We start from the raw sequence: 25,489 nt of genomic DNA, 5'->3' as shown, positions 1-25,489 counted from the left end.
TAGATTCAGATTTATCAGTACCTTGCTGGAAATTATAAAAGTTTTCTCAATCTGAGAGCCGAGTTAATAAAGATTTAGTAAAAGTTAGGTTATGTTACAATCTTGTTGGAGTTTGTATATTAAATGTAATGGCAGGCAACACTTGACACTTGATTAGATTTCGAATATTGGAATTATTTTAAATGTTTTAAAAAACAGATCATTGTATTCTCGTAAGAAAATGTCAGTGACTTCTCATCTAGACACGGCAAGACAAACATGTAATAGTTTTATTAAAAAATATAAAGATAATAATTGTATAATGGTTTAAAAGTGTTCAAGCTATCTGCAATATAATTATAATCAAGCAGTTGTGTTTTTAAATAGCCCCTCATCACCTAAAGAACCCAATCCCTTCAAATGTAACCGTCCAACAGGTTATGGGCCCAGAACAAATTTATAAGGTAATATTTATTATAATTTGCTAATTAAAAAAGCCAACAACATCACCATGGAAACGAAACTGTTTGTAAAATTTTTTCTTAGCAACCAATATGTAATGAATTTAATGAAAATAAAACCATTCAAAAATATATAAAATGTTATAAAAGGCTGAAAGACCAAACAGACAATTATTATAAGAGCATGAGATAAGGTAATGGAAGGGAGAATACTAACATAAGTAACAAATAAAAATAATCGTGAAGACGAAGTCGATGAAATTCGAGAAGGTGCTAGAGGAAGAAATGGGAGTTAATGGAGCTCGAGAAGGTGATATTAGAGGAGATAATAGTAATGGAGGTAATGAAGTTCGAGAAGGTGAAATAGGAAGAAATGGAGAGTTAGTGGAGTTCGAGAAGGTAATATTAGAGGAAATAATACTAATGGAGTGTAATGAAGTAGAAATGCCGTAAAGTTCGAGAAGATGTTGTTAAAAGGCAAAATATAGAGAAACAAATGAAAGTGGAACAAATTATTTCAGATTAACAAATGAAAATCTGGTCATGGAAAACTTTGAGACTTTAAGTGTATTCATTTTAAAAAAAGTGAACTTGTGTTTCGGGAGAAATGGGTTAGTTTATAAGATTGATAGGGAAATTTAAATGCTATATACAACAAGAGATATAACTAAAAAGAGACAAGGATAATTCATAAAGTAAGGGGGTGTTTTCAATGAATTCAAAATTAAGGGGGTGCTCTTTTTCAACAGAGACAAACAATTAAGGGGGTGACCATAAAAATATAAAAAACAATAGTTATCCTAAGCCGTGGAAGAAGTATCATTTTTGATTCAAACTTACAGTTGTTTTCTAAAATTCTTTTGTCTCTTTTATAGTTTTGTTTTATTGTTGTTTTATAATAGATGTTAGGAATTTTGTTTTTGTGTTATATTAAAATAATTGAACGGATATGTGCAAAAAGTGGGAAAATTTAGGAAGTGAGAAAAATATAAAAGATAATGGAAGGTTGTATGAATAATGTAAGGTTGTATGTGTTATGTGAATTGAAATGTTGAGTTTGTTGAAGTTGAGCGAGGTTATTTGTTATGAGTTATGTGGTTTGTGAGTGGAGTTGAAGGTGATTAAGGTTAAAGAAGTTGAGAGGGAGATTAACGTTAAATAAGTTGAGAAGGAGATAAAGGAGTTTAAAGGTAAAAGAGTCGAGTAGGAGTTTAAAGGTAAAAGAGTCGAGTAGGAGTTTAAAGGTAAAAGAGTCGAGTAGGAGTTTAAAGGTAAAAGAGTCGAGAAGGAGTTTTAAGGTTATAGAGGTCGAGAAGGAGTTTTAAGGTTATTAAAGAGGTTGAGAAGGCGTTTAAGGTTATTAAAGAGGTTGAGAAGGCGTTTAAGGTTATTAAAGAGGTTGAGAAGGCGTTTAAGGTTATTAAAGAGGTTGAGAAGGCGTTTAAGGTTATTAAAGAGGTTGAGAAGGCGTTTAAGGTTATTAAAGAGGTTGAGAAGGCGTTAAAAGTTTTAAATAAACTTGAAGAGTTTATGTAGGAAGTCGAGAAGGAGTTAGACTATTATAGTTAGGGTTTTATATAGTGAGTCAAGAGGGAAGTTAAGGTTGAATGGTTGTATGGTTGAATGAAAGTACATTTTTGATCGAATTGGAGTTGGAGAAGTAAGAAAGGATTAAAGGTAGCGACATTAAAGATAGTATTAAGTTTGAAAGGTTGAATGAATAGTTGTTGGTTGAATTGAGAGGGATTATGTAGAAGTAACGGAATGTAAGTGGTTGTGAGGTTTTTTAGGTATGTATGGAAAGAATTAATTTATGAAGGTTAGGTTAGTGTTATTCTTTTTTGGTATTAAATTATAGACTGAGAAAAATGTGTGCAAGTGTTGAGGGGGTGTGTTGGAGTTTGTATATTAAATGTAATGGCAGGCAACACTTGACACTTGATTAGATTTCGAATATTGGAATTATTTTAAATGTTTTAAAAAACAGATCATTGTATTCTCGTAAGAAAATGTCAGTGACTTCTCATCTAGACACGGCAAGACAAACATGTAATAGTTTTATTAAAAAATATAAAGATAATAATTGTATAATGGTTTAAAAGTGTTCAAGCTATCTGCAATATAATTATAATCAAGCAGTTGTGTTTTTAAATAGCCCCTCATCACCTAAAGAACCCAATCCCTTCAAATGTAACCGTCCAACAAATCTCTTTAAAAGAGCTGAATAATAACTTATTTAAGCATAAGTAAATGTTTATTATATCCATTGGATAATCTTTTAAATTATATATCAGGTATGGAATATGGAATTGCTATCCCACAATTCACACAGCGATCCATAATTTCAACAGTACACAATGCAACAATTTCAAGTCAAACGTGTGAGCGATCTTCGGTGTCCAGTGTAGAAGCAATTGTCGTACAAGGCTGGCAGAGTTGGAATCCGTAATAATAAAGCAGTGATCGTTGAAAATATAAAAACAGCCCGATAGATACACACTCAAAATGCGTCGAAGATACAAAACGAGTAGAGCAGAAAAAACTAACAAGCGCCAAAAAATAATTGTATAATCTATGAACAAACGTCATGTCAGCTTACTGTCAAAGCTGTCATCAAAAATACAATCGATTTGAAATCGATAATCATATTACTTTGTTAAGTAATAATAGACTTTTTCTTCATTTATGTATATAATCGCAATTAAATCTGGCGTATACCGCACTTGTATACAACAAGTATAAATCACTCATTTAATGACTTTGCATTCATTACCTAGTGCAATGTTTTTTTTTATAATCCTGTAATCGATTAATTAAATCGATCACACCGCTAAACCGACAAAAACTAACTTTCTCATTTTTCTCCGGTCCCAGAAAAAGGATTGAGGTGATTTTTTATATTCTTATATAAAAAATATGACAAATTTTTTCCTGCATTCCAAGTTGTTACATTTTTGGCCCACGATTTTCCGTCTCCTTTCCATTTAAATCTGTTTCCCTCTAAAGTATGGACGTACTATCACCATCATTAATTTCCTCAAAAAATTATTTAATCCATAGACTTTTGCAATATTTATTATCAATAAGGCTTAAATAGATGCGTCCTTATTGAGATAAAGATAAGTAAACATTTATGACAATCACCTTCAGTGGTCAGTCACCTTTACGAAATACGTACAAAATCTCGTATAAAAATACCTACTGATTATAAAACAGTAAATTACGTAAGATTTACTATTTCAGACGTCAAACAAAACCCCAAACTCACGAAGGGCAATTACGCAATTTATTACTTAAACAACAATAGTAATTGTATTGTAATCTGTAATCATATTCCCTATTTTTCTTTTGAATTTTTTCGAAAAGAGTGAATTACGTAAGATTTACTGTTTTAGACGTCAAACAAGACCCCCAAACTCACGGAGGGCAATTACATAGTCTATTACTTAAACAACAAAAGTAATTGTATAGTAATCTGTAATCATATTCTTTATCTTTCTTCCGAAACTTTCCGAAAATTTTCCTCTTGTTTATTAAATGGGGTCGGCTAAATATCCGTCCATGCTGTAATTGATTTCAACTTAATATTAAATTACCGGCTGGCTCTCTGACGTCATTCCTTCAAGGTGGGTTAGGAATGTTAAGCCTGAGATTTGTAAGATGGAAAACTAATGCGAGTATTAAGTTATTTCAAAAAATTTAAACGTACTTAAAAATTGAAGTTCTTTAACACACAATCATAAATACAAACAGACAGCCCAGTACATCCTATAGATTTGTAATATCTAGCCAGATAAATACAGCGTGGTTCCCTTAAGGGAGTGCAGCAGAATGGCCTCAAGTAGGGAGAGATGGCAGGAAATTGTAAAACACATCAAACCTACCCCTTCCAATACAACATGGCGATCACAACTACTATTATCATGAGTGAAGCGACTATGAAAAAGAAGAAGTACAGGGATGTGCTAATCTCTTTAAAACTCTACTTTGCTATCTTTTATTAGACAGACCTGGGGGAAATTTTCGTGCATTTAGCCACATGTAGGTTATTAAATATGTAGTCTATTTTCATTAATTGTCCGTGTTGTATATATGTACGACTCTCTCGACTGCAATTGCTTAGTTTCTCGCTAAATACCTTTTCAGCTTTAATTGTCTCTCACTTTGCGGGGAGGGAATTTAAAATTTAATTCTCTACACATTAATTGTGTTCGTTATGGGATCAAACGCAAATTCGTCGACTATTCCGTCACGCAACTCTCATTGTTGAGGGTTTTTCATACGGCTGCCATATTTAGGGTGATGCGAATAAGTGGAAGAAAAATACATGATCCTTGTAATTTTAATAGTAGGTATAGTAGTAATTAAAAAAAAAAATATAACATTTCCAACACTAACTGTTAAATTTTAACGATGATACAACGTACTAAGTTAGTGTATAATGTTTCAAGCCCAAGAGCGATAATTTCTTACACAAATGATACAAATCTACAATGGAGTCTTTTTATTACATTGTAAGCGTTAATCAATAAATTAAACGTACCTAGCCTGTACTGTGATACAAAAACTCAAGGAACAAGTATACTGTATTGTATGCATACTATGATTATAGGTATACTAATTTCATAGTTCCTTAAACTTTTATTACAATTACACAAGAGATTACACAAGATTAATTATATCCAAGAACTTCTTTTTGGAGGAACGATAGCTGGTGGCCGGAGTAGGTAGTGATAGATAGATAGTTGCCAACTCAAAATTCGTCAAGGTGGGAGATAGGGTCTACAAGTTGGTAGTTTCCAACCAACCCTACTATGAAAATTTTGTAGATCTACCACCCATACTTTTCAAGTCTTTTAGAGACCCTCCAATAAGAATCTGGCATCCTTAATTTACTTTTCGATTGGATAAGACATATATATGAACTATTTTTATTAGAAGTCCAATGATAAAACAGATTTACAGGCCGCTAATATTCTTCTTTTTCCCATAGTTGAGAATATTTTTGATTGTAATGCATCTTTTTTAATTTTCGAGGAGGAGAATTTTCTTCGTTTTCACTTTCATTTTCACTCATTTTGATAGTGTTCAATTGAAACGTTTTAAAAATTACAATCAGTTATTTGTTAATTGAATCGCGTTAGATATAGAGTGTAAACACAGATATGTAGAAATCGTACGTAGAAAGAGTTTTAAGATCTAACGAAAAAAATATCGGTAAAACGTCATTTATTTAAATTATCTTAAATCATAAATCATCATTTTAAATTTTTTATTTTAAATTATGTTTTTCGTTATTAGTATACCTACTTTATTTTCTGTATTTGTTTTTTAAAGTATTGTCATTTTTTTGTTTGTTTTATTCATCCTGTGTATATCAGCTGGCGGATGGTGCAGAGACATAGCGCGTGCATAATTTTTAAACTTCATCCTTATTCTTATTTGTATGTCGGAGAAGCCACAGTTATTAACACCATCGTCAGAAATCGTAGGGGCGAATACGGTGATCGAGCTAAGAGAAATATTGAGTACACCAATCACGTTTGTTGTCGTAGAACAATTTAGAAATCGTCTCTTGACATTAGCAAACAGAAAACGAATGACAGTTCTTAGGACGGAGGCACCGCTCTTCAAGAAGGCTGGTTGGTAAGTGTGATGTCGTCTATGCGCCTCCATCGGCTAGGCTTTGTCGTAGCACGAAGTTAGCCGAGCTCCGACCATATCACGACTACATAATTATGTAATGTACTGCGTGAATTCGAACTTAAGTTTACAAGAAATGGAATTATAATGGAGAAAATACCACTTTGTGCTACTGTTGTTGAGAAGGACGAGGTCAAAGAAGACTACAAGAAATTAAAAAAGAAGATTACAAGAAGTTAGACAAAGAAGACTGCAAGAAGTTGGAGAAAGCACCTTACCAGAATCATTTCACACAAAGCAGTATACTGTAAAAAGAGAAAAACGATAGAAGACTTATCGCTGTACCAAAGAAGATGGATAAATAAATTTTAAGAGAGAAATATAGGAGAGGACGACGTTAAAGATCGGGAATGAAGGAGGTCTGATACTTACGACTAGTCCTGCTGATTTTATTAAACTATCGACTGATTCGTCTGAGGCAAACGAATAAGCAGGAATAGCCGAGTGGGAAGATCGGACTAGTTTTTGTTTAATTCACACTGGCACACTAATTTATTTTAAAATAAAAAATCTAAATGACAGTCAGCCATTGACATGGCGACGTTACAAGTAGTGTTTTTTTTAAATAAGTGTTTTTGTTGTTAAACTAAATATCCGCTAGATTTCGCCATACTATCTTACACATATACTTATATATATATATATATTTACGCTTATGTATGGTATGTATGTATTTTTGTGTATGTATGTAAAGAAACTATATTTCTTTATATTACATTTGTACAGCGCCCTTATAGCTCCTGCGTAATTATATAGACAGCCCTGTCCATAATGGTGACATGCGTTGAGATTGAAGGGTTGACATCTGGCATGTTCGGGCATATTGTTACTAAATTAAATTGGATAACTATTATAAGGAATTGAGAGTGGTGGACTTTAAATGTCGTTTCTTTGTTTTCAGGTGAGATACCTATAATGTGATTGTACTGCTTGTTACTGTTGTGTATGTTTTAAGTTATTAAAATAATAAAACCTTTATTTTCAGAGCAACGCCATGTTTATTACAACTTACAATTCCTATTTATAACTCCTGGTAAATTAAATAGAAAAAGTCTAATATGTATTTGTAATTTAATATAAATTTCATTGTACCTACCATTTCTTCTTCTTCTCAGTCGTATGCACTCTTGGCAGAGTGGTCGAGGTCATCGCTTTGGGTGGTGGTGCGCTTCACCAGACGTCGCCATTCCTCGCGTACCACGGCCCTTCTTGTGCACTCGTTAAGGACCGCTTAGAGCTGCCTTTATTTAGTCGGTCCATCGTAACGGTGATCTGCCGCACGGTCTTGTACCCTCTATCATGCCCTGCACCACAAGGCGCTCAACTGAGTCGTCACTCCGCCGCGACATATGCCCGAAGAAAGTGAGAATGCGACGTCGAACTCGTCAAACACTTCGTGAAACTTAACCCCCAAACAAAGCCCTCTGAGTTTCTCGCCGGATCGTCTCGGTCGATCGCGATTCACATCCGGTACTAGATTCAGCGAAGCACTACTCGTGCCTAGGCAGATGCTAACAACGTCTCTCAGGCTAAGCCCCGCGAGCTCACCCAACAATCAAGATGAAACCAGAATAGCCTCACGAGGCTACTGGTAGGTAGGTAGGCAAAAACAATGGTGGTCATTTAATACCTAAAACTAAAAATGGCTTAAATAAATAAGGGTATTTAGATGTTTGCAAAATTTGTCGAACGAATACAGCAAGCAGCCAGTAAACATTGTTGACGTAGGTACGTCAAGTGTTTTGCAGTCGTGATGACCTTAGTCCGATAGTCGCTGCTTGATGCCAAGTTCTTGTAGAATTGACTGAATCGTTCTGAACTCCGTCCACAATATTTGCAGCATTCTCCAGCACCACTTTTCGAGAGCATCTATCCTCTTTTTCTCACTTTCTCTTAATGTCCAGGTCTCAGCAGCCTAAAGAAAAACTGGGAAGAGTAGCGCTCTTACAAGTCTGATTTTAGTGGCTTCGGTGATATTTCGAGTCCCCCATATTTTCTTCAGCCTGTCCATTGCTGACGTCAAAATAGTCATACGCCGCTTGATTTCATCAACGCACCCGGCACTATTCGATATCAGTGCACCCAAGTAAATGTATGATTGTACGACATCGCCGTTCGCAATTTTTCTGACCTCTGGCGAGTTATTATTAGCACGGTCGACAATCATGACACTTGTCTTGTTGCGGTTAATTTTAAGTACGAAATGAAGACTGACGCATTCCACTCTGCCGAGTAGCTCCTCCATAGGGGTGACACCTGACGCGACTAAAGTGATGTCGTCTGCATAACGAAGATTTGAAATCTTTCGACCTCCGATAGTTATTCCATCCGACTAGATTTCGAGGGCGATTCTCATTATAAGCTCCTTATATATATTGAACAGGAGCGGTGATATAATACACCCTTGGGGAACTGCTGCGCTAGGGTGGATGTGACCATTTTTTACCTACCACTATGTACTCTGCACTACCTTTGGTTGACTGGTAGAAAATTAAGTCCGCCAATATAAATTTTACATGAAGTGTAATTAATAAACGAATATGATCACTAAAATTCATCTTTGGTATCTCACGTTAATACCTCGTTAAATTTGTTTAGTACACATTGGGATCATGAAAAATAGAGTATCTATGAATAATATATTGATGTGTTTGTAATTTTAAGCCGTAAATAGAGTTGATCTCTCTTTATCTCTGCATTTGTGCACATCAATCTAAGCAAAATCTGAACTGATTTGGATGAGTTTTGTTTTTGTGTTGATGTAATTGTGGTACATGTTTATAAGATATATGAATTAAAAAATAAGCCGGACAAGTGCGAATAAAACTCGCGCCCTAGTTGTTTCAACTGCAAACTATGAATACACAAGGCTCTTCATCCACCTAGTACTAATTAATGTTCTTGATGTGTGTTTGTGTGTGTGTGTGTGTGTGTGTGTGTGTGTTTGTGTGTTTCACAGTAAAATTTTGGGATTTCATAAAATAAAGAAATGTAATAGAATGAAATTGACCATGTTCTCTTAAGAGAAGAAGAAAAGTTATATTTTGCTTGTTGGATTAATAACGTAGGTGCTATCATAACATTTTGGAATAGAGAAAAACATAAAAACGTCCTTGGGTCCGCGGTGTACCCCAACCCCTGCAGAACGCAAAGACCCACAAAAGTAAAAGCTGATTAATGTCATCTACCCGGGCCATTTTTTATTCGCATTAGAATCTCATTCGGACTATTGAGAACATTATAGACCAAAAATAACCAGATCGGTCCAGTGAAGCGATACAATTATCAACGAACGGCATTGCTTTTTTTATATTATTAATAGATGAAAGCAATCTCGAAAGGCTCATCGTGACTGGTAAGGTAGATGGGAAAAGACCTTGTCCGATACGTTGGTCCGACCAGATCCGCACCGCTCTTGATTCCACGTTTCACTACGCCCTCCACACCGCCAGAATAGATGAGAAAGATCGTGCGTGCGAAGGAGATACAAAGGGTGGTCACGACCTTCAACAATAAGGAATACGACGCAAGAAGGAGAATAGATGAAAGTTAATTTTTAACATAAGAAGAAATCAGTTGACATCAATTCAGTGTTTAGTTTAAGCTGTGATGATAGACGGCGCTAATGTTTAGCTAATAGCAGTTTTTCGGAAATGTATTTATATATTATTGTAAACCATATAACAGAACCTTAGCATATTTCGGAAAACTTTTAGGTACATTTATTGAGTACTACTGTAAGCTTTCGTGGTTTCACTTAAGCATACTACTACTACCTTAACAAAATGTTTTAAAGTATCAGACAGAACCTACCAGCCTGGAGGAGACGTAATAGCATGTCGAGGCTATAGGCGATTAGTTACAAAAAGAAAAGAAGGAAAAGTATAATATATATTTTTTAAAGCGCTCCGGTTTTATTTTTACATTTGAAGATCAGAACCCTAAAAACATCACACTGAAAGTTCAAGCGCCATATTTCATTTCCCATTCTGACGTAAGTCCAACTAAGGTCATCACGACGAACAATGAAAAAACGACTACAAAACACTTGACGTACCTACGTCAACAATATTTACTGACTGCTTGCTGTATTCGTTCGACATATTTTGCAAACATCTAAATACCCTTATTTATTTAAGCCATGTTTAGTTTTAGGTATTAAATGACCACCATTGTTTTTTCCTACCTACCCACCAGTAGCCTCGTAAGGCTATTCTGGTTTCATCTTGATTGGTGCTTGAGTTCAAGGGGCTTAGCCTGAGAGACGTTGTTAACATCTGCCTAAGCAGGAGTAGTGCTTCGCTGAATCGTCGTGGCCTAACGGATAAGACGTCCGGTGCATTCGTGTTGACCGATGAACCGGTGTTCGAATCTCTGGCGGGTACCAATTTTTCTAATGAAATACGTACTCAACAAATGTTTACGATTGACTTCCACGGTGAAGGAATAACATCGTGTAATAAAAATGAAATCCGCAAAATTATAATTTGCGTAATTACTGGTGGTAGGACCTCTTGTGAGTCCGCGCGGGTGGGTACCATCACCCTGCCTATTTCAGCCGTGAAGCAGTAATGCGTTTCGGTTTGAAGGGTGTGGTAGCCGTTGTAACTAAAAACATGAGACCTTAGAATTTATATCTCAAGGTGGGTGGTGCATTTACGTCGTAGATGTCTATGGGCTCCAGTAACCACTTAACACCAGGTGGGCTGTGAGCTCGTCAACCCATGTAAGCAATAAAAAATAAAAATAAAAAGCGAATCGGCTGGATACGCCACACGCTGTTGTGCATCCATCAACGCAACCTCATCGAGACGTTCGATACGATGGTGAAGCGGATATGAATTAAAAAAACATTATTCTAAAAAAAGAGGGTAAATTCATTAGAACCAGTATTACAAACTTCACCTTGAAAATAGGAAGGTCATCAATTATCATAGAAAGACTCAGATTTCCGTGAATTTGCTTAAATAAATATTTCGTAATTTTGTGCAGATTTTCGTATTTCTTGTGGGATGTCAAGGGTAATTAAATCAGGCTATCTGTTGTCTTAAAAAAAAAAATTTTTTATTTGTTGGAATCCTCTGCTATCCTGTGATTCAACGTGAAATGTACAATTATATTCGTAGCAGATCTCCAGGACAGTCATAACAACATGTGTAAACTCAATCTACACTACATCAGTAAAAATTTATATTACTGGTTCAAATGATTAATTTTATGGGTGTCATTTTCAACAAAACAACATTCATTCGCGGTGATATCAATTCTTGAACTTGGAACTGCATGACCATGCTCTTGAATTTGAGTTAATAAGTAACTCATTTACTAAATACAATTATTTGAAACGAAAATTACTCACCTTAATTATTTCATTACAGATGTTTTATGTTTTGCAAATAAAACGAATATTTTTATAAAAACAAAAAACATTTAAGCATTTATAATACGCGGAACACGATACGGTACAGTTAAGTTTAAGACGTATGTACATACATATATTATAATATCCAGACAAAACTTGATAAACTATGATCCGGAAATTGAGACAAATTACAGTAAGGAACTTATTAAATAATTTCTAATCCAATCGGAATAGAAAAACGAAGACAAAAATATGGTATTGCAAAATTATTAAAGTCTAAGTATATCGCGGGAACGCCAAGCTCAAGCCATTACCGTCGCTGTGGACTCTCTTCAAATTTCGATTAATAAATGAGTGCTGAGGAAACATGAAGTTGGAGTAGATATCACTGGTGGTAGGACCTCTTGGGAGTCCGCACGGGTAGGTACCACCACCCCGCCTATTTCCGCCGTGAAGCAGTAATGCGTTTCGGTTCGAAGGGTGGGGTAGCCGTTGTAACTATACTGAGACCTTAGAACTTATATCTCAAGGTGGGTGGCGCATTTACGTTGTAGATGTCTATGGGCTCCAATAACCACTTAACACCAGGTGGGCTGTGAGCTCGTCCACCCATCTAAGCAATAAAAAAAAAAAAAAGAACTAAGCACGGTTCAGTGATACCCAGGAAAAAGACGCCTGGTAACAAATCCAAATCCGACCCAACCGCTAAACATATATTAATGGTGGTAGGTGGAACGGTAGGAAAACAGAGATTACAGGATCTTCGCGAACAACTTCTTAAAACATTTCCCAGCGATTTGTTTAAGTAACTAGGATTATCATTAATCAGAACTAGAAAATTTTCTGTCTGGAACTGAGAATATGGATGAGAGAACCTATGTATAAAGCTTAAGTATTTGACATTTATAACTTGTTTTTCCGTATACGTATTTTTATGAACTTTAACTTCTCAATGTCCAATGTCGAACGAAATTGATTGTATGCATTGTTTGAGATTATTTTGAAAAAAACGTATTAAAGTGTGTTCTCATTCTTATTTTATTTTTTAAATATTTTTGTTGTACAATAAATATTAAGATGGGATTTTCCGTCAGTAAGTCGCTAAAACATTATTTTATTTATTTTATTTACTTATACTGATGTTTGATGGTATTTGAAATCAATAATCTTTAGGTACTTTTCACATATCATGTACGTTAGATCTTTTACGGTGTTAAAAGATATGGTGCAATTGTAAATAAATTTAACTAGTAACCAGCTTTCAGAAGAGTTCAATAGAACGCACTTACTGCATACTTATTATAAATAATATACATTTATGTAAGTATTGTTATAAATACTACATGAGAAAATACATGGAAACGTAAAGCAACTTGGTCGTAGCAAAAGCTTACTACTGTGCTCGCAGAGATGCATCGATACCTTGGGTGCATATTTTAATTGATAAATATAAATAAAAATCATAAAAATGACTTTAATTTTCTCTATACTAAATGGCAATTTCGTAAGTAAAGACCTAATTTATTAATTTTGATTTAAAGTTGGTTAAACTGAGTTGCTGAAACCTGTAGGCATTGTTTTGGTATATGCAGAGTTTTCGATGAAGCCGCGTTCACATATCTGAATGCGGAATGGCTTGGCGCCGGAATTCACGTCTAAGTGTTAAATAACGTTGCTATAGCATTTGTATATTTCTGATTATTTTTTCGCCATCAGTCTCAATTAGTTTTGTACAGTACTTGTGTCGACAGTATTTACACGAAGGAGTTCGATTCTGAAGCAGAAATAAAAGTGAACCTAATATAAATTTTATTGAATCGCCAATATTACAGCACTGATGCAATTCCTATAACTGTTGACTGTGTGGTAGGTTTTGAAACAGACAAATCTGCAGGTGATAATTTTTTGCGACCGAATAATGATAATTTTAATGAAACAAGCTTCTTCTGCTCTAAATTAATCTCTGCCTGTGAAAATTTTGTGAATATCAGTGGTTCCAGATATGTGCGTGAAAAAAAAAACAAACAAAAAACAGACAGACAGATAAAATGTAACTAAAAAATATTCAGGACTATGTTCTATTACAATTTTTTAGTTAACCTTTTATATTTTTAGTACTTTTCGCCAATGGACAGATAAACTGTATTTTACTGTTATTATTATATTAAATGAATTCATGACGACATTTAACATTTCTTCAATTATTATGAGTTTCAAATATCTGAATTTTACTACCGGAGATGAGTAAGCAAACCAACCCGCCTACTTTTCTGAGGCCAAAGACACCATATCCGACAACCACCTTGCCATATGAGATTGAAGTCTCAAATAAGTTTTATTTATTGACTGCTATCCAACCCCAAAAACTCTACAAAATACCTTCCATTAGCTGCCGTCTCGTACGTGTTTCCGGTGTTTCCATTATATAGAAACTCTTACCTTGGAACTGTTTAATGTGTAGCGTATATTTTACATTAATTCAATATACTTTATTATTTTAGACTGTAAGAGGCAAAAATTACAAAATAATATTAAATTAATCTTACGGTAACAGCAAATAAATTAAAGTGTATTTGCATTATTCGAAAATTTAAATTAAATTTCAAATATGTACAATACAATGTACATAATTTTAAATTTATGGATGTGCTAAGAATTTGTTTATTTAAAGTAACGTAAGACCATTAATTATATCACAGTATGAAAAATTTATTACGTTAACGAACATGGCACTGTTAAATATCTTTCAATACTTTTAAGATTGAAGAAACATCGAATTGTAAATTTAAACTATGTGGATATTTGAACAAATGTCGTTTTAGTGTAATTTTTAATCGAATAAAATATAGTTTTATTAGTAAATTAGTATTTAGTAAATTTACGTATAATTATTGTACATTTATGTACTTTAGTAAATCGAATCGTTTTATTCTTTCGCATACAACCTTTAATTTGGAGCTGCGACTCGGTTTTTCCCGGCCGGGTCTTTGAGCTTGCTTACCCGTCTTGGTCAGGTCGCAAGGCCATTTTTTCCTACCTAAGATGATAGCCTTGAGAGGCTATTTCAGTGTAACCCTAACTAGTAGGTAGATTACGGGATTCAAACCTGACGACGTTGCTAACACGAGCCCTAGCAAGAGCCGTGCTTCACAGAATCTACCACCGGATCGGAAACGCGACCCACAGTGAAGATCCGGCGAGAAACTCAGCTGGCTGGGTCTATGGGTTAATTTACTCGTCGAGCCCTTTGTCGCAAGCGATGAGCTCGGCGAGGACGGTGACCGGTGCTTGAGGTATCTAAAAGTACCGTTAATGGATCGGGAGGATCCGTAATGACGTGTTTAGAGCGACGTGGACTGTTCACCATTCGGTCCATAGGATCGGGTATGTAATTTCCGGCGGCCACGACAAGAGGGATCGTGTTGTGCCGCCTTCTCAAAGTCGTGCATTGATGCCGACCGTATATACTTACTGATTGAATCAAGCTCCAGGTCATCGTGGAGATAAACATTCCCATCAAATGTTAAATTGATAAAATTTATCTCCTCCCACGTGAATTAAAATCATATGAATAATTCGGGAGCCTTTGACTCCCTTTCATCCTAATCAAAGTTGTTTACGGAACCTTAAATATTACATTAATTTAGTATGCTATTATTATGTTATTATGTTATATTTTATTATTACACTATAACCAACATCTTTGAATGACACAACCGGTACTTATAAAAAATAGGTTCAATAAGTTTTATGAACAGGTCAATGTTGACTAATCGTAACAAAGTTTATTTGATTGTAATTAAACTTCTACCAAATCTATTCAAAATGATTTGAATTTATTACCTATGCAGTATTATTACCTATCAGTATTCAAACATTTCAGTAAGCCGTAGGCAGCAACTTTGTTGTACCTATGGCATTGCTGACGTCCATGAGTGACGGTAACCACTCACCATCAGGTGAGGCGTATTTTCGCCTGCCTACAAAGGTATTCAAAAATGTAATAAAAGAGTTACAAAATTTGATAGGGGCGTTGTTCGTTTTCGAAACAGAACTGACTAACCACAAGGGTCAATAAATCCAGATGCTTATTATTTTAGCTCTATACATTGCAGTTTTATCCTTGTAATTTAATGTTAGCCACTTATTTATATCGTGATAAAAGATTTACTCAGGAAATATTAGTTAATCAATATACACAAAATCAAACAATTAAATATGTTTACATAAATCAAGTTTGAAGGTTTTTTGTCCGATGGAAGTGATTACGAAGAGAAATAGTTTGAAAGTCGTGCAAATTGAATAGATAGTTAGAAAACATAATATGTTCACGAGTTTATGGAAACTAAAGCTATAGAACACGACCTACCAGTAAGCCCCAGTGCATACTGAACCGATTATGTGGTAGCGTTTTTTTATATAATTACAAGCCGCCAATAATAGTAGGTTCCAACTGAATTCCAGCTATTTAACAAACATCTAAATTTTTGTTCCACTCCCTGATCATTGTGTCAATTGTGTTACGGAAAATCACCTCCCCTATATATATTACTTTCATATCAACAATTGCTCTAGAAACTACAACAAACCTGCGTTCCCCTGGATAAATACGAGCCAAATACTTGATTTTAGTCAATAAGTTACCCTTGAAATTAAAATTCAAAGGTTAATTATAAATTAATAGCCGCGCCGGACTGTTTGTCTAAGTAGCAAAGTTAACAAACCGTATATGTACATATTATTATCTAGTTGGCCATTTAGATATACATAGCAGGTATATGAAATTAGAATATTAAGGTCAACATAAAATCTAACCTTTAAGATTTTTAAAATCAAGGGTGCGAAATTTCTATCCTAGTGAATGTTTCAGATTCCTTTCCAACATATTCGTTTATATCCTCAACCATTTTATACAAGTTCATATTTCACTCAATACCGGACTTAGCCGTGAAACTTGTTTAAGCTGTGAATTTACATAATATTAAGAAATAAAATAGTCGAGGAAGGATTTTTAATTGCCGTATATAATTTCTATTTCGAAGCAGAGATACGTTCGGGATTCAAGATTAATTTAGAATTAACTATTCCAATTCAATTGAAATTCCACAAATTTCATGATTGACAACAGCATTCACTTTGTTCTGACCATCACTTAACACTATGCGTAACCACTTAACACTATGCGGGCCTTAAACTCACCCGAGTATGCTTACAAATATAAGGTTTAGAATTCTCTATACTTAGATTAGATTATAGAATTCTCATTTCTCTTCGCACTTCTTAATATATATATTTTTTTATATTATTTAGGACTTGAAATATTCTACGCTTTAGAATTATAAATGTAGGTATTTCACACCTATTTATAACATATAGTAATGTTGACAATTCGAAACACAAGTTTTTTGGCACCACATCTGAGTCTTACGACACAGCCTAGTCCCGCAACAGTTAATCATTTCTTGAAGATTTATACTTAGCTCGTCAGCCGTTCATCTATTTGCCGTTTTAAAACAAGTTCATTGATACATAACGGTGCAAATATCAGAGATCTAATGAAGATTAATAGGGTATAATTTACTAAGAAATAACCATAGAACAAGACGAGATATTTTTATTATCTAAAAATTTAAATTATAGTACAAATTTTATAATAATATACGCAGTGTCCGGTAGGTGAGATTACAGATTCAATCTGAGGAAATTGCTAAGACTGACGTTACCAAAAGCAATAATTCTCTGAATCTACCATCTGATCAGAATCGCGACCCATAGAGAAGATCCGGCGAGAAACTCGATAGGCTGTGTCTGTGGGCTAGTTCGCGGTGACTGGTACTTGAAAAGCCTAAATGCACTAAGTCCGGATCTGACAAGACATGTTGTGGGTGATAGCGGCTCTGCCGTGACCCATCACCTGGGTCAGATATATTTAATTGGCGGCGGTTACGATAAGAGGACTATCGCGTCGCGCCTCTTTATCAAAGTAGCGTTGTGACGCTTACTTAACATACCTATGTATCGGTTCTAGGTTTAAGTCGTCGTGAAGAACAACATTCCTCACATTATTATTTTATACACCACACATTCTCAGACACATATTCTTTTCCTTTTTTTTTTTAATTAAAAATGTCATATTGAAATGACTTATGGCACCAGAGAATGCTTAGCCGACATAAACAATAATGGCAACATATTATCCTGCAAGGTGAATGAATAGTTGAAATCGGATGCATACATTTTTTATTGTCTATAACTAAGATCAGATCAGCACCACTCTTGATTCCACATTTCAGAATGCTCTCCACACCGCCAGAAACAAAAACAGATAGAGAAAGGTCGTGCGAGAGAAAGTGATACAGAGGGGCGGTCACGACCCTCAGAATTGAGAAATGCGACGCAAGGAGGAGGAGATAGCAAAACAATAATTCCACAGAAACTATGGTTTTTTAATAGTAGTACTAAAATACATATGTTCGGCTGTTACTTAATACTTTAAAACAATAAGCGAGACTATATAATATACTCTGTTAAGCTTTTTTGCAATTATTATAACATTTATACATATGAGCCAACATTGTACAACCTAAGAAAATAATGTTGTCAACATTATTTTACTACACTATAAGACTATCCGTTTTAATATCTATCAAAACAAGTATAACAAGTTATCGTATAAAATGATAATCGATACCACATGATTCTCATAAGTATGTGGCCAGCTTATTTACCTAAAAGTTAACACCGGATTGTACCAGAATCGACAACGTTGATTTGTAAAATATTCCATGAATGGTCAATATAATATCAAGATATATGACTCACCAGATATTCCTCAATATAAAATTTACGTTGCGATCTGAGCATCAAACATCTGTTTTGCACCATTAAGTTGTTATAACTTATTAAATATATTCAAGTAAAAAATGTGTAACAAAATTTTGGCGCGTAATCAAATGTGTGGGATTTCCAGAATCTAATTGTAAAAATTATTATTTTTTTGCTAAATGACGCAGGTAGGTACTGCATAAGCTTAACAAAAGCGAGCCAACCCATTAGACAATTAATATGGATTTAATACAATTGGGAAATAAGGTCAAAAAAGGTTTTTTTTTTCTTGGTCTTATCGTGGTAGTACTGGCAACATCCACATTATTATAAGAACTAGTGACAGTAATGATTATAAAAATTTGTACTTTTTTATGTTTGATTACTGATGACCCGGAAGCCTTTCCAGTTTTACCAGGCGAGTGGGCGAGCAAGGGCTCAGCCAAATACACATCAATTAGGTTTTCAACAAAAAGCGTTAATGAATAAGACGCAATTCCTTTATTAAATATTATTTAATAGGTTGGGGAAAAGTGTCTTCGTATTTTTTAAGAAAATTCACAAAAATTTTTGATATCGCATATTTACATTTAACTAAAGTATGTAGGTACAATTTTGTTCGATAACTTTTTGCCATCTTGTAGGTAAAGACATGATCCCATTGCTAGAGATATTTTGGGGTTTCTGATCAAAATACTGCGACAGTTGATTTTGGCAGTCCTCTCGTGATTTTAATCTGACACTACCTAAAGAATTCTGAAGAGACCGAAACAGGTAGAAATCTGAAGGATTCAATGTCAGGATTATACGGCGGATGCATTAACACCTCTCAGCCAAGCTCTCTTAATTTTTGCTCCGTGGCTAAAGATGTGTGAGGTCTAGCGTTATCATGATGAAAAACCACACCCCTTCTGTTGATTAATTCAGGCCGCTTTCTCTCAACTTCTTGCTTTAATCTCAATTGTTCGCAGTAGAGCTCAGAATCGATGGTCCTGCCTGGTGGTAACAGCTCATAATGAATAATGCCCTTCCAATCCCACTACACACACAGCATCACCTTGTTGCGAGCTAACCCGGGTTTCGCCACAGTCTGTGAAGCCTGACCGGCTTTTGACCACGACCATTTTCGCACGTTCTTGTCGTACGTGATCCACTTTTCATCACCAGTTATCAGCTTCTTCAAAAATGGTTCGGTTTCATTACGTGGTAATAAAGAATCACAAATGAGTACACGGCTCATTAGGTTTCTTTCAGTGAGCTCGTGAGGTACCCAAATATCGAGCTTTTTTGTGCACCCAGTTTTTTTCAAATGCGCCAAAACTGTTTTGTGGTCAATTCCCAGTTCTTCAGCTATGTCGTACCTACTGATATGTCGATCTTGCTCCACTTTTTCAACAATGGCATCCATTTTATCCGTAATAGGGCGACCAGAGCGACGTGCATTTTTGACATCAAAATTTCCGGATTGAAAACGCTTAAGCCAGAAAATTTCTATAGCAATGGGATCATGTCCTTACTTACAAGGTGGTAAAAAGTTATCTAACAAAATGGTACCTACGTACTTTAATTAAATGTAAATAAACGATATCAAAAAATGTTGTGAATTTTCTTAGAAAATGCGAAGAAGCTTTTTCCCCAACCTATTAAATTCTCTATAAAATATTTGTATTAAAAAAAGCTGCTATTCGCAATAATTATTTCCATAAATTATCAAGTCAGCACAGGGTTTCATAGCCGTTAAACGTAGAGAAGCACAGTAGTGAACTAAGAACAAGTTGGTAAGAACTCAGTTGTCGGTAATGTCAATTGCCCCAGCATTAGAGCGTTCAATTAGAATAAGATGCGAATCACAGGCGGTTAACTGTATGTTACTTTCAGAGGCGCGATGAAATATGAAAAAACACAGCCTGACTGTAAATTTACATAAGCATGCAACTTACTTGTGGTCCCAAATACTCGTTTCGTTATTTTCCATTATGAATCGGGCGTTGCCATGACGTATTATGCTTGAAGCAAAGAAAAAAAAAAGAATACTTAGCCAGTTTTACTTTGCTTTTGTTATGGTTAATTTAGTTTCGTTAAGCCTTCGCGTAAGTTTTAACAAATTCTGGATTAAAGGCAGATGGCATCATCAACTAAGAATTTAGGCATTTTGATTTTTAAAAAAAACAGATTCACGAGTCCAACAGTCTGATTTTCTTCTCAAATTTCGTAAAACTTTGGTACAGAGATAACAAATAAATTTATTTAAATACATAAATTACGTTTCGAATGACCAGTATTGTAAAACGGCAACTTCAAATCGCTGAACAGCTTTTTATGCTGAAAACAAAAAACAACAATTACAAGAAATTAGTTAAATTAGGTTAGGTTATTTTCTTTCCAGAATTAAACAAAGCTCAAAATGATAAAATTTTATCAAATCTAAGATCTAGGTTTCATCAATTATAGGAAAAAAGTTCGTGATTTTTTTAGATCAAATCTAATTAAAAAAAACCAGCAAAATTCAAATGAAAAATACTTCATTTTCCGAATAGCTCTTTTTGACTACTAAAAACGTTTACAACCTAACCTTTACAATTACCTACCCATTTTTGTTTGGTAAACCAGCTCACAGCCTTGTTTGTACGATTACGGGAGCCCATAGATATCACAACGTAACTGCCTCCACCCCCTTGAGACGTGAGGTCGAAGCCTCAATCGTATCGTATAACGGCTATTTCCTTTCCAACCTTTCCAAACCATTGCATTATTGTACGTACACGTGTGTGTGTCCATTGCACCTTGCCAATTCAAAATTTGGCGGTTCGAATTTTATTTATTATGTTCTTCTATTTTTTTTTATTACATAAATTATGTAATAAAATATATACTTATATAAAGTATCATATACTTATTTCTTTAGAAAACTTGGTTCTTACCTGCCTGATTTGAACACCGATATAATCGCATTGTTTGATAAACGAGTTTCTCGGGTGTTTTATCCTTTAAATGACTTCATACTGCCTAATTTATGATACGTATTTGTAGGTAAGTAATTTGAATTGTCCGACTTATTCATACTAACATTAATCATTATAGCAAAAACGAGTTTTAAAAAAATACGTTCAGTAAGAAAATCGCTTTTCTTTGGGAATGAAAATCATATCTCGTAACTCGAGTTGAAGTGAAAATTTTTAAATAAAACGAAACGATTTTAGGGTCTACATATAAATCTGCCACATGTTAGAACCATTTTATTCGACAACTATTAGCACTAAATAATTTAACTTGGAAGGTAGAGAGAGAAAAAATATATTAATAATTACCACTACTTCTTTCTTAGACTTCATTCTAGTTTCAGTACCTCGAGTTGATATATAAACATCAGCCGATTACCGCTTAGATTAACAATGAATATTAATTTCATTTAGAAATAATGTACATACTGCATCTATATTATACTTTTCAAAGCAGGCTTAGTAGTGTGTCTAATTAATTTAATACAAAAAAATACATAGGTCTTTAAGTGTATCTCACGTCTAATTATTTATTTTACCATATTCTAACCGGTTTAAAAAAATTAGAGACAAAAACAAGCTCACGATTGGGGAATTTCAAATTATTCTCGCTTATGACGTAAACACATACCTCACATGCTGAAGTTCATCCCCATATTATTATGTTGAGTGCCACAAATGCCTTGAACTCTCTGTATCAAAGACAAACAAACGACAAATAAGTGACCTGTGTAATAATAAAACAATAGATACAAAAAATTGTGATTGATGTTCATCTAACAAGATACTGGTAGTTAACTTACTACAAGATACTTTCTGTGTACAAAGAAACGCTAAGCTATTTTTTATTTATTTCAAATCATAGTTTGCAAATTATTCGAGGAACGAATAAGCGTCAGGTTCCACAAGAACTGTAATGTATTCGAAACATCTTAAATACCGAATAAAAAAAAGTAACGCGGACGAAACCGCTAGACGCTACAAATATCATTATGAAGTCATATATTATCATATATCATCAAGTCATATATTATATGCGGTTAAAACAATAACTTGTTCACAACGCTACCAAGAAAAGACTACAATCAAAAAGTTTTCTAGAAGTTTTACTACTATTAAATTTTTATTTTAATCTTCTATAGTTATATTATAAATGCGAAAGTTTGTATGTTTGTTACCTACTCAGTTCCGCAAAAATGCTCAAATGAATCTGAATCAAATTACGAATAACGATTGTTTATATCTTGGATCTTATGTGCTATATAGGATACTACCGAGCCGCATTCCTACTCGGTAGACTCTACCCCATAATCTGCAAGCGAAGTAAATTGTCCCTTCATAACAAAGTGACACTCTACCAAACTTGAATACGTTCTGTCATGACCTATGCAAGTATAGTATTCGCTCTCGCGGCCCGTGCACACATTAACTCTCTCCAGGTCATCCAATCCCGTTTCGGCAGGATACCCGTCAGAACACCGTGGTATGGGAGGAATGTAGATCTTCACGACGACCTAAATTTAGTACCGATACGTAAGTATCTTAAGGAAGCGTCAGAACACTACTTCGATAAAGCGGCGCGACACAAAAACCCTCTAATCGTGGCGGCTGCTAATTACTTATCCGACCGCTACGGGGCAACGCAAAGCCACCGTCACCCGAAACATATCTTGTCCGTTCCCCCGTATTCACTCTCGCTATTTTTAGGCCTCTCAAGCACCGATCACTGTCCTCCTCGTCGATTTCGACGAAAAGTTCGGTGAGCGAACTAACTCATAGACATTGCCCACTGAGCTTCTCGCCGGATCTTCTCAGTGGGCCACGATTCTGATCTGGTGGTAGATTCTGCAAAACACTACTAGGACTAGTGTTAGAAAATTCTCTCAGGTTGAACCCGTGAGCTCACCAACCCGTGCGGGGTAGCTCTTACGAATAGCTATCAGCGAATAGGAAAAAAAGCCTATCCACAACTCTTTGATCGGCTCGTTGGTCTCATGGTTAGTGACCTTGGCTACTGGTGCTGTGTTGTATTTTGAATTGTTATATCGTCGTAGTATGTATATTCATTTTAAATATTTACATATTATATGTTATTCTTTTATTTTTTTACATTTCATTATATCGTGGTTATGTGGTTTTGTACATTTTTCGTCATATATTTCCTTTTTTTGTGTACAACAAAGAAAATATAATTAAATAATAAGGTATTTTGTATAGTACATATTCTCTTGATTTGTATTCTCGGGCTTGGTGTGTTTGTTTGTGTTTGTTTACACAACCACGTGTACCACGGGGACAGATCTTACCTTGAGCACGATAAATTTGGAAGGTTTAAGATTTTTAACAATTATTAAGTTTGTAGTAGCGTCATTAAAAAGCAATAGGAACTGATTTTTTATTTTAAGCCCTTCGTGATGTTTCGGACGTACTGAGAATTTCCCTGAAAAATGTTTATAATGATTATAATAATAATTATAGTTATCCGCATAGGCCTCATTCATAAACGTGATTTAACAAACTGAATAGTTCCACCTCATTATATTATTTCATTGGAGTCTGCTGCCAATATTGTCTTAGGTAATAAAACACGGTATCAGAAAACAAGACATTCTCGCCTAGGATTAGTTACACGACGTAATTATTAATAATATAATGAGGCCGTATTTCTAATCATTGGTGCGTTTTTAAATCGCTGTGCTCATCCATTCGTCCGCTTGCGTTTCCGTATATGTTTTGTGACGTATTAACTGAGTCTGTAATTAATTCACCTCCATGTGATTTCCAGATTGCTATCTACAGCAAATTATATGCTATGCTAATGTACTATGTTCTTCTAGTGCAAAATGATTATTCACTGGTGAATACGGAAAGTTCACTATCAAGCGGACAGTGTGTTCGTATTCGCTTAATAAACTTTAAAAAGTATTATAATCCACACTAACCTACAATAATATTATATTAATAATTTTTCATGATAATTTTATGAAACGAAAAAAATAATTTCAAAGCCACTTAACTACTGTAATGCTGTAAGACACTTTGAAAACATAAAACAAAAGGAACTTTTTTTTTCCTACCTAAGCTGATAGCCTTGAGAGGCTATTTCAGCGTAACCTTAACTAGTAGGTGAGCTCACGGGGCTCAAACCTGGGCTGTGTCTGAGGGTTAATTTACTCGTCGAGCCCTTCGTCGCAAGCGACGGGTTCGACAAGAACGGTGACCGGTGCTTGAAGTACCTAGAAGCACCGTTAGTGGATCGGGAGGATCCGAGATGACATGTTTGGGGCGACGTCGACTGCTTTCCATTCTTTCCGCAGGATCGGGAATGTAGTTACCGGCGGCCACGATGTGAGGGTTCTCGTGTCGTGCCGCTTTATCGAAGTGGCGCATCGACGCCGACTGCATATACTTACTGATGGACTCTAAGTCCAGGTCGTCATGGAGGTCGACGTTCCTGACGAACCACGGGGCTCCGACGGCTATCCTGCAAAAACGGGATTGAATAATTTGGAATGATTTTAAGTGAGTGTGAGCCGCGTGAGCGACTACTACACTTGCATAGGTCATGACGGGGTGTATGCAAGTTTTGTAGAGTGTCATCTTATTTCTGAGGGACATTTTACTTCGCCTGCATATCATCGGGTAGAGACGTCCTAGTATGAAGGCGGCACGGTCACGTACCGTCTTTATATGGGGGCGGAATGTCATCCTTCTGTCGAGGGTGACGCCTAAGTATTTGACCTTCGGGGCTCACGGTATGGGCTGGTCGTACATCGTGATTGGGCGAATGGCGGAGGCGGAGGTGTCGACGCGCCTAGTCAGGAGAGAAAAGGAACTAAGTGATCTTTGTATGTAGGTATTTTTGTTTTCGTTATTTAAACAAGTTGAAAAAAAAACATTAATAGTGTTAAATATAATTTTATAGTAATTATTTAGCCTATTAATATGAACTGTAAACTAATTATTAAAAGCAGATTCTTGTAATTATTATTTATCTCTATATATTAATACGTGAAGCAAAAACTTTGTATCCCTTTTTACGGAAATTGCGCGAACGGAGGAGTATGAAATTTTCCACACTTATAGAGAATATAGAGAAGAAGCGCACAATGCTATTTTTTTTTTAAATAATGCATAAAAGATACATTAATTCAATAAAG

The 25,489-nt window shown here is 35.1% G+C and overlaps 2 long non-coding RNA genes across 2 annotated transcripts; one reads left to right on the top strand and one right to left on the bottom strand.

Annotated features, from left to right (window-relative positions):
* Positions 1-5,584: 5,584 nt before the first annotated feature.
* Positions 5,585-8,696, top strand: LOC119630208 (uncharacterized). Its single transcript, XR_005245994.2, has 2 exons — positions 5,585-7,044; positions 7,129-8,696. It is a non-coding gene; the product is annotated as an uncharacterized LOC119630208 (long non-coding RNA).
* A 9,234-nt stretch (positions 8,697-17,930) lies between these two features.
* On the bottom strand, positions 17,931-22,387 carry LOC134200963 (uncharacterized). Its single transcript, XR_009976096.1, has 3 exons — positions 22,133-22,387; positions 21,961-22,021; positions 17,931-20,652 (listed from the first exon to the last, which is right to left on the bottom strand). It is a non-coding gene; the product is annotated as an uncharacterized LOC134200963 (long non-coding RNA).
* Positions 22,388-25,489: the final 3,102 nt, after the last annotated feature.

This window comes from Bombyx mori, chromosome 22 (assembly GCF_030269925.1).
Source record: "Bombyx mori chromosome 22, ASM3026992v2".
Classification (NCBI taxonomy): domain Eukaryota; kingdom Metazoa; phylum Arthropoda; class Insecta; order Lepidoptera; family Bombycidae; genus Bombyx; species Bombyx mori.
This window is presented reverse-complemented; position numbering and strand designations above follow the sequence as displayed.